Source organism: Centrocercus urophasianus, unplaced genomic scaffold (assembly GCF_019232065.1).
Source record: "Centrocercus urophasianus isolate 14NV4802_14NV808 unplaced genomic scaffold, USGS_Curo_1.0 seq_22, whole genome shotgun sequence".
Classification (NCBI taxonomy): domain Eukaryota; kingdom Metazoa; phylum Chordata; class Aves; order Galliformes; family Phasianidae; genus Centrocercus; species Centrocercus urophasianus.
In genome coordinates, this window is record NW_024884778.1 from 18,874,084 (window position 1) to 18,882,338 (window position 8,255).

General features: G+C 55.0%; 1 protein-coding gene across 3 annotated transcripts in view; it reads right to left on the reverse strand.

Annotated features, from left to right (window-relative positions):
- CACNA2D2 (calcium voltage-gated channel auxiliary subunit alpha2delta 2) overlaps positions 1–7,726 on the reverse strand; it is a 128,976-nt gene extending 121,250 nt beyond the window's left edge. For 2 of the 3 annotated variants that reach the window (XM_042823320.1, XM_042823321.1), the window contains exon 1: positions 7,643–7,702. The gene's annotated coding sequence lies outside the window, so the exon portion shown is untranslated. Of the gene's footprint in view, positions 1–7,642 lie in introns of all 3 variants that reach the window. The other variant, XM_042823319.1, reaches the window with a different exon arrangement.
- Positions 7,727–8,255: the final 529 nt, after the last annotated feature.

Sequence of the window (8,255 nt, forward strand, 5' to 3'; positions counted from 1 at the left end):
CAATTTTTTAATAAATAATTGCGTGTTACCCCAACCCTCCCCCCCCCCCCCCCCCCCTTCTATGCATGACATAGTGCTGCAGAGGGTTTACTTTTACACAGGCAATGGGTTTCCCCCTGCCCTGCAATGCTCCTGGCAGCACACGAGCCCACTCACGACATCACCCTTTGCCCTGCTGATCCCCAGATGTGACACCGCACTGAAAGCCTGCCACAGACCCCTGATTTATAAGACTACCCCAGACATAAGCAAAGGCTACTTTGGCTCCTCCTGGGTCTGCTGAGTTTGTTATGGAGATGTTCAACCACTCACAGCCCAGAATCTGACTCAGTGCTCAATGCCTAGTAAAGCTGAGCATTAGGCGCTTCGTTTGGCTTAAGTCTGTCCCTTTTAGTGCCCATGTTACAGCTGCCAGAGATCTGAGTGCCAAGCATTGTCTGCTAGCAGAGCAAACAGGGCTCTGCATCCCCAGCTCTCCCTGTATTGTACTGCAGAGGAAACGTTCAGCAGTCACAACAAAGATATAATTACTTTAAAAGTTAATAGGTAGGAAAATCAAGTACAATATTTCTGATTTAGCTAAAACAAAACCTGTGAGAGCTTTATACATCTTTTAGACTGCCATCCTAAGAGACCTAGGCAGGCTGAGCAGTGGGCCCTCATGAGGTTCAACAAAGGCAAGTGCAAAGTCTGCACCCAGGTCATGGCAACTCCTGCTGCCAATACAAGCAGGGGGACTAAAGGATGGAGCATGGCCCTGGTGAAAAGCACTTGGGGGTGCTGGTGGGTGGCAGCTGGACAGGAGCCAGCAGTGCACACTCACAGCCCAGAGAGCCCATCGTACCCCAGGCAGCATCCAAAGAGGGCAGGAAGCTGATCCTGCCTCTCTACTCTGCACTGTGACACCTCATCTGGAGTTCTGTGTCCAGATGGGGAGTCCTCAGCACAGGAGAGACACGGACCTATTGAATTCCATACAGAGGAGGGCCATGAAAATGACCCAAGGAATGGAGCACCTCCCTGTGAGGATAGGCTGAGAGCTGGGGCTGTGCAGGTGGAGAAGAGAAGGCTGTGGGGAGAGCTGAGAGCGGCCATTCGGTACCCAAAGGGGCTGTAAGAAAGAGGGGGACAGACTCTTCAGCTGGGTCTGTTGTGACAGGAAAAGGGGAAATGGTTTCAAGCTAAATGAGGAGAGATATAGACTGGATATAAGGAAGAAGTGTTGTACAGCTGTAAGGGTGTGAGGCAGTGGCACAGCTGCCCAGAGAGGTGGTGGTGCTGCATCCCTGCAGACAGCCAAGGTCAGGCTGGAGGGGCTCTGAGCACTGATGGAGCTGTGGTGTCCCTGCTCAGCACAGGGAGTTGGGATGGATGGCCCTTAAGGGTCCCTTCTGACTCGTGTAAATCTATGATGGCATGACAAAGTAGCTTACACAAGCTCTGAATAGTATTTACAACCATGCACCTCATTTTGGTTTTTTATTTGGAGGATGGATGAACTCTGACACAAGATTTTTCTGGACAGCAGAAAGCTCAGCACCCATTGGAGAGGAGCTTGTCAACTTGCTACAAGAGAATAGCCGTGGGACCCAGGCCTGTTAGGAGCTGAAAGGTATTTATAAAAATCATGTCCTCCTCTGTCACTTCAGAGGCCACTCGATGCTCTTTCCCAACGTGCTCCACCCATTTAACAGTTCAGGGTGTGACTTTGCACTGGGAAGGCCAAGAGCCTCAGCAATTGTGAGACTGTCACCTTCTCTGTCCTTGTGTCTGTCCTTGTTTTTGGCCGCCCATCCTTCCTCAAAGCATCCCTTGATTTCTAACACTGCACAGGATGTGCTCCAGTGCACAGCATGATCTAATTTGCACTTCATTGCTCTGCACACCTCATCATTTGCACACCCAAACAGCAGCCTCTGCCCCTCCACCCGTTTCCTATTTCTTCCTTCTCCTCCACCCCCCGCTGCACCTTCTCAGCAGAACTCCACTCCAGGAAGCTGCAGCGAGGAGGCTCACATTACCAGGACTTCATTGCTTTTACAAAATTTACTAGCTTGCTGTGAAGCCTCATAAATAATTCAAGATAGACAACCTTTGTCAGGTAAATGAACGTGTCTTTTGTAATCCATCACTCTTCTATCAGCGATAGCATACGCACTGTAGGCACTGTTGATACCGCCTCAGATATTCCCTATGTGTCAGTGGGGGACAGGGCAGCACCCAGGGAACCCAAAGTCTGCTACTGGATCCAGTAGATCCATTACATATACCTGCTGGGGCAAGAGTAGCTCATGCTGTCCTTGGGGAAGGCAGCTCCACTGCCACTCTTATGGAGCAGTGACACACAGACCTGGGGCAGGAGGCTCGTAGGAGCAAAGACTGACACAAGCTAGGGCTAAAAAGCACGCTGCATCCCGTCTTTCTCAGAACACACTGTTGGTGCTACTGAACAGAGCAAGCGCTTGGCTCACACAGCATGGAAACCCAACTTCAGCTTTGGCAGCTGCACCCACAGCTTTACCAGCATCAGAGCTATTCCTCCAAATGGTGCATGCCCCCATTCACCCCCACCTGACAGCTACCTGCAGTTAGCTCCTCCAGAGCACCCAGCGCCAAGCAGCAGCACTGGAATGAGGCCTGGCCCTGTGGAAGGGGCACTGCAACGCAGTCACTCTGCACCAGCACCAGCGGCCCAACTGTAGGCAACAACAACAGCTACACACAAATGGTGGATGGACATGGAGCCACAGAGTGTGCAGCCTGTCCAGCCAGGTCACAACAGCCCTCTCCCTGCAGCCTTCCACCTGCCTTGAGCTGATCTGCCAGAGCAGCCCAATCCCTTGCATCCATCAGTGCATGATGCTCTTCTTCATGGCTGATGAATTAATTCTTCGCTCTGGATAATTTTATTTTTTCCTGGAATTTATGACCTACAGATAATGGCTAAGACTGAAAGATTTGTAGGACCACTGTCAAAGCTGCACTGAGAATCCAGCATGTGTTTTCTGCAACCTCAATTCATGCAGACTGAAGAAAGCCACGCCAACATCTCGTGGATCCAGTGCAACAATAAGCTGTACAACCCCTCTCCCTCTGCAACGCAGCAACAGCAGACCTGGAGATGAAGGCCAGATCACAGGAATGACATCCAAGTCCTACCAACACCAGCAGAGAGGAAAAAGGATTCTGCACACATTCTGCTTTCAAGTGGCTCCTGAGGAAGTAAATATGGAAGCATTCAGAAAGTGCCCTTTCTTCCTGAATATTTCACTCAAGTATTCTGCTTGGTAATGACTTTCCCTTTTATTTCATCCCACTTGAATGTCTCATTGCTGGAAAAGAAACAATGTGTAAATCCTACAGTTTGTGCACATGTACAATGTTACTGTGCACAGATGTCCCAGCACTTAAACCCTCCAGAGCCTTTCCAATGGCTTTTGAAGCCGAACACCAGGTCTGCTCAAGGATAAATTCAGGTTTCCATTCAGGGCCTCCAGAATCACGGTGGGTTTGTACTGCATGCCTATCAAGCACCAAGCACTGGCTGTACAGATGAAGCAGGTCCCCTACACCTACCTGAGAGTTATTGCTACAAGGGATTGAGGATAAATTGGAAAGAAAAGGAATGAGGAAGATATGGGAGAACCTTGAGAACCACAGAAATAAGTTGCTAGGCCTTGGTAGCTGTTTATCCCAAAATATGCTTAATAACTGAGCCAGGAGGTGACAGCATGTGCAAGCCTGATATGCTGTGCTTTATCTGCCCACTCCTCCTCAAGGAAGCTGTCCCGGTTTCCTTCCCTACTTCCAGACACAGGTTCATAAACAGCTGTTCCCAGTCTGAGCTGAGTAGGAAGCATCCAGAACTCCAAGGGAGAAAACACCAATAATGTCAAAGAAATACTGCAAATGACTGCTGTCCCTACTGCTGTCCAGGCTTCCCCACACACCCAAAGAGCAGTGCCAGTGCTGCAGAGCAGGGCCACTGCTGCCTGTGTCTGCAGCAGCACGAGCTCTCCTCGCCCTCCCAGAGGGAGCAATGCAACGTCAAGCACTGGGGCACGACTGCCCTCCCAGCGGGCTGGCTGCTCAGCCATGTGCAACAGAAGACAAGCAGGACCGTCGTCATGCTTCCTCCCTGCTCTTTTCCCAACAAGGTCCTTTCCCAGGCATCAAAACCACAATTGCAAGAGATCTTCTGACTGCACAGCAGGCAAGCGGCAGAACAAGAGAAGGGAATCCCGCTACACAGCATCCTGCAAACCCTCAAACATCCAATCCTAATAGAGTTATTTATTTCAAGCCCTGCTAGTCCAGATGTGCCAACACTACCAGCATCGTTAACCTCATTTAGGACGAAACGACACAAGCACAAATCAAAGCCTGCTGAAAGGAAGCAATTAATTAGGTGGAGGCAACCTCTAGCCCACCCTCCAGTGGTGATGGGCACCCATCAGCCCCATGGCTCTCAGCAGGAACTTCGGGCACGTGGCACAACAAACACCTCAAGGCCTGGTGCAGATTGTGACGCCGTGCTGGAAGGGCAGGACCGGCTCAGGTCTCCGGGCCTCTCCCTGCAGGCATCTCTGCCCGTGCCTCGCCAGCAGGCACGCAGCTCCCTGCACACCTGCTTCCTCGCAGGAAGCAAACGGCTCGCCACCTCAGCAGATGGCAATTTCCCTTCAAGCCCAAACGACACAGCCCTGCTGCAGAGCAAGGAGGGGGCTGCTCCCTCCTCAGACAGCCACGTCCCCCAGCGCTCCTAACGGGAGGAGATGGCACTGCAGGCGCAGGGCTGACCCGATGACCAGGCTTCGGCCACCCACTGCCACATCTCCCAGCAATTCACACAGCTCCGTGCTGCCACAGCGATCCCTCCCTGCAGTATTGAACAGAAGAATTAGCAGCAGCCAACAGCTTCCTTTCCGACAGCTGCTAATCCCGCTGGCTGCACAGACACACGCTTGTACACGAGTGCCCTGAGAGGAGCCCAGTCAGCCAGCAGGCATCACCTAACATACCCACCCTGATGGGTTCGTTCCAATCTGGGATTTTGCTCTTTAAATCTCAATGAGCAATTCCCCTTTGCACAACTGGCTGAGCCGTAGCTCTGCGTAAGATGATTAAAGCCATGCGACCCAGGAGGAGAAAGATAATGTGCAGCACCAGAGATTTATCAGGGACAGAACCAAGCATCAACACGCAGAAACCACTGATGACAATTAATAAAATTGTGGTAAAGGAAAAAGAAAAATTAATCTCCATTTTTTTCTTCTCCCCTTCGCTCCCAGCAAAATGCCCTCATCGCTCCTCCTGATCCAGGCAGCACAGGACAGCTCTGTGCTGCTGAACACTGCGAGCCCGACAGCCCAATGCGACTTCGGCGATTTGCAGAGAAACCCCCACAAACAAGGTTTCTCATCAGGCTCTGTATCATTTGCTCTTGTTGCAAGGGTGCGTTGTCCGAAGGAGGAGAAAAGCCAGTGTCTGGGAGAGCTCAGCAGGCTGCTCCAGCAGCACGGCCCAGCTGCTGACCGACACACCTTTCAGAAATGATTCCCATTATATCCAACACCTTCAGAAAGCAGAAGGGCGCAGACAGGGAGCCACTCAGAGGGAACAGTCGACGGAGGCATTATCTGAGCGTTGGTGCCAGCTGCCATCGCACTTCTCATTCCCATCAAATACATCTCTCCTTAGAGACAAGCTCAGAGGCCTTGGGGCACAGTGCAACATTCCAGCCCACACGCGACAGGCACTGCCTACTGCCCAGCAACTGCATCATCATCAGATCTCCATCCATGACTCTTATTTTCTCCAAGCTCACCAAGCGGGTCACAAGGAGAACGACACGAGTATGGAGGCAGCAGGTCAGGCTGAGGTCTCGCATCCTTTCCATGCCTCCTCTTGCACACCAGTGCTGCTCCCCACCGAGGCACGCACTCAGCCTGCGGCCTTTTCAGGACCATGCCTTCAGCTGTGAACTGCACATCGCTGCCAGCAGTGTGCTGCTTCACATGTATTGCCTCTGTTAGTGCAGGTCAGGCCTGTTTGGTAATGCCACTGCAAGCAGGAGAGCACAGAGCTAACAGCATGTGGCCCGTAAACCCCAACAAGTGAACTGGAATAAAGCTGCTTTGGTCAAAAAGCTGGCGCAGTTTATTGGGACATCATAGGTAGTGACCGGGCTGGGTGAGGGGGGAGGCTGGTGCATTATCCACAAATTACACATCTCCTAAGGATGTCTGCCCCAGCACAAGAACCTTCTCTATGAAAAAGAAAAAACTTTCTGCAGTTATAAGGAAAGCACAACTCCGCTTGCCCAGAGAGGATTTACGGCACAAAACAGAAGAAAAAGCAACAGCTGACACACAACCCCTGGACAAGCAGCTGAAATACTGAAAGCGCCCCACAAACTTCAGCAGTGCTTCACACATCCGTAACTCCCGGGACTCAGATAGGGATTCTCCCAGCAGAAGGAGCAGCACGCAGAGGCACAGGATGGGGCCGCCAGGCCCCGGTACTCAGCGAGCAAGGCACGTTCCCTTCCTGCTTCTCCCCCTGTAGGTAGACGTTTCTCAGGGTTTTATTCAGAAGGATTTCTGCACGTACGTGGTGGCAAGGCACGGGATCCCGCCAGCTCTCAAAGGTCAGAGAGATTTAAAAACGCGGATGCGAGACCCAAAAGAATTCAGGAGGGACGTGTCTGAACGGGAGCTGTTCCTGATGAAATAAGGAGCGCAAACAGCCGTGCCTCCATCGAAGCAGATATTAGCAGGGTAAGCTGCAGCTCTCCCGAATAAACAACACCGTTCCTCCTGCCAATAAGCCTTCTTTTCAGAAGGCCTGAATGCACGCCTGGAAAAACGCACTCAGAGATCAAAGACGCTCATCTGAAAGGCTTTCAAAAATACTTTGTATGACATATGTATATATATTCCTATTCTTAAGCAAATCAGAAATGGCAGAGGATTGTGGCACGGAGCAGTGCCTATGCACCGGGGCAGCGCAAAGTTAAGGGCAGTGCTGCTATTATTAACTCCGTGTCATTGAAATCTTCCCCCACCTCCAGAATCACCGCCTGTAAGGACACGGTGGCAGCCTCTACTTTGAATCGTCGGGATGTATTCACCCTCCCCCCTCCACACACACAATTTTTGTGTCAACAAGCAGCATTTCATAACGGAGACGACGGGCTCTTAAAATACATCTCGGCTAAGATACCGCCTGCCCGTGCGCAGGGCTCCGACGGTACCGAGCCCAGCGCTGCCCGGCACGGCCCCCAGCGGCTCCCTGCCCCCAGCCCACCTCCCTACTCACAGCCCCCGGCCCCGCCGCCAGGTGAGCGGGCAGACGCGAGGCCGTCCATCCGCGACCGGCCGGCCGACTAGAGGAAGGGGCGAAAGGGAAGGGGGGGAACGCACGGCTCTGCGCGCTCGGGACTACGACGCGAAAGCCGTCGCCCCCGGCGGGGGATGCGGCGGCCGCCCGGGGAAGTTTGCGCTCCGCGGCAACTTCGGGACCGCCGTTCGCCCCCGCCCGCAGCGGCGCCCCCCGCCCGCCCGAGGAGCGGCTCCGCCCGCGGCCCCCGCGCAGGCCCCGCAGCACCGGGCGGGGGTCCCGGGCCGGCGGCGGCACTTACGTGTGCTGCTGGGGGAAGCTGTAGCCGTGCGCGGCGGGGGCGGCGAGGAGCAGCAGCAGGGCCAGGTGGCCGCAGAGCGCCGGGGCGACGGGCGCAGCGCTGCCGGTCGGAGCCGCCATCGCCATGTTTCCATTAAAAGCGCGGCGGGGAAGGGGCAGAGGCGGCCCCGCGGGGCGGCTCCCCCCCCCCCCCCCCCCCGGGCCACCAACGGGGTGGTTTGGGGCGGGGGGGGGGGGGAAGGGAGCGGGGAGAAGGAAAAAAGGCACCGACCGGCGGCCGCTCGCCCCGCTGCCTCCCGGCGGCGGCCAGCACTGAGCGCCCGCGCCCCGCTACTTTCCCTCAAATAGGCGGGCGGCGGGCAGCCCGGCCCGGCCCCGCTCCGCCCCGCCGCCTCCTCCCCGCCCCGCTCCGGCCCCCCTCCCCGCCGCCCCGCCGCGCATGCGCCGCTCCCCGCGGGCCCCCTCCGCTCGGGGGTCGGCCGGGCGCGCGGGGTTCCGGCTCGGCGCCTCCGGGAGGTTCGGCTCGGCGCTCCCCGGGGGCTGTCGGTGTGTGGTTGCGGTTAGCAGGCCGCTGCCGACGAGCGAGAGGCGTCGGGGTGGCCCGAAGGCACGCC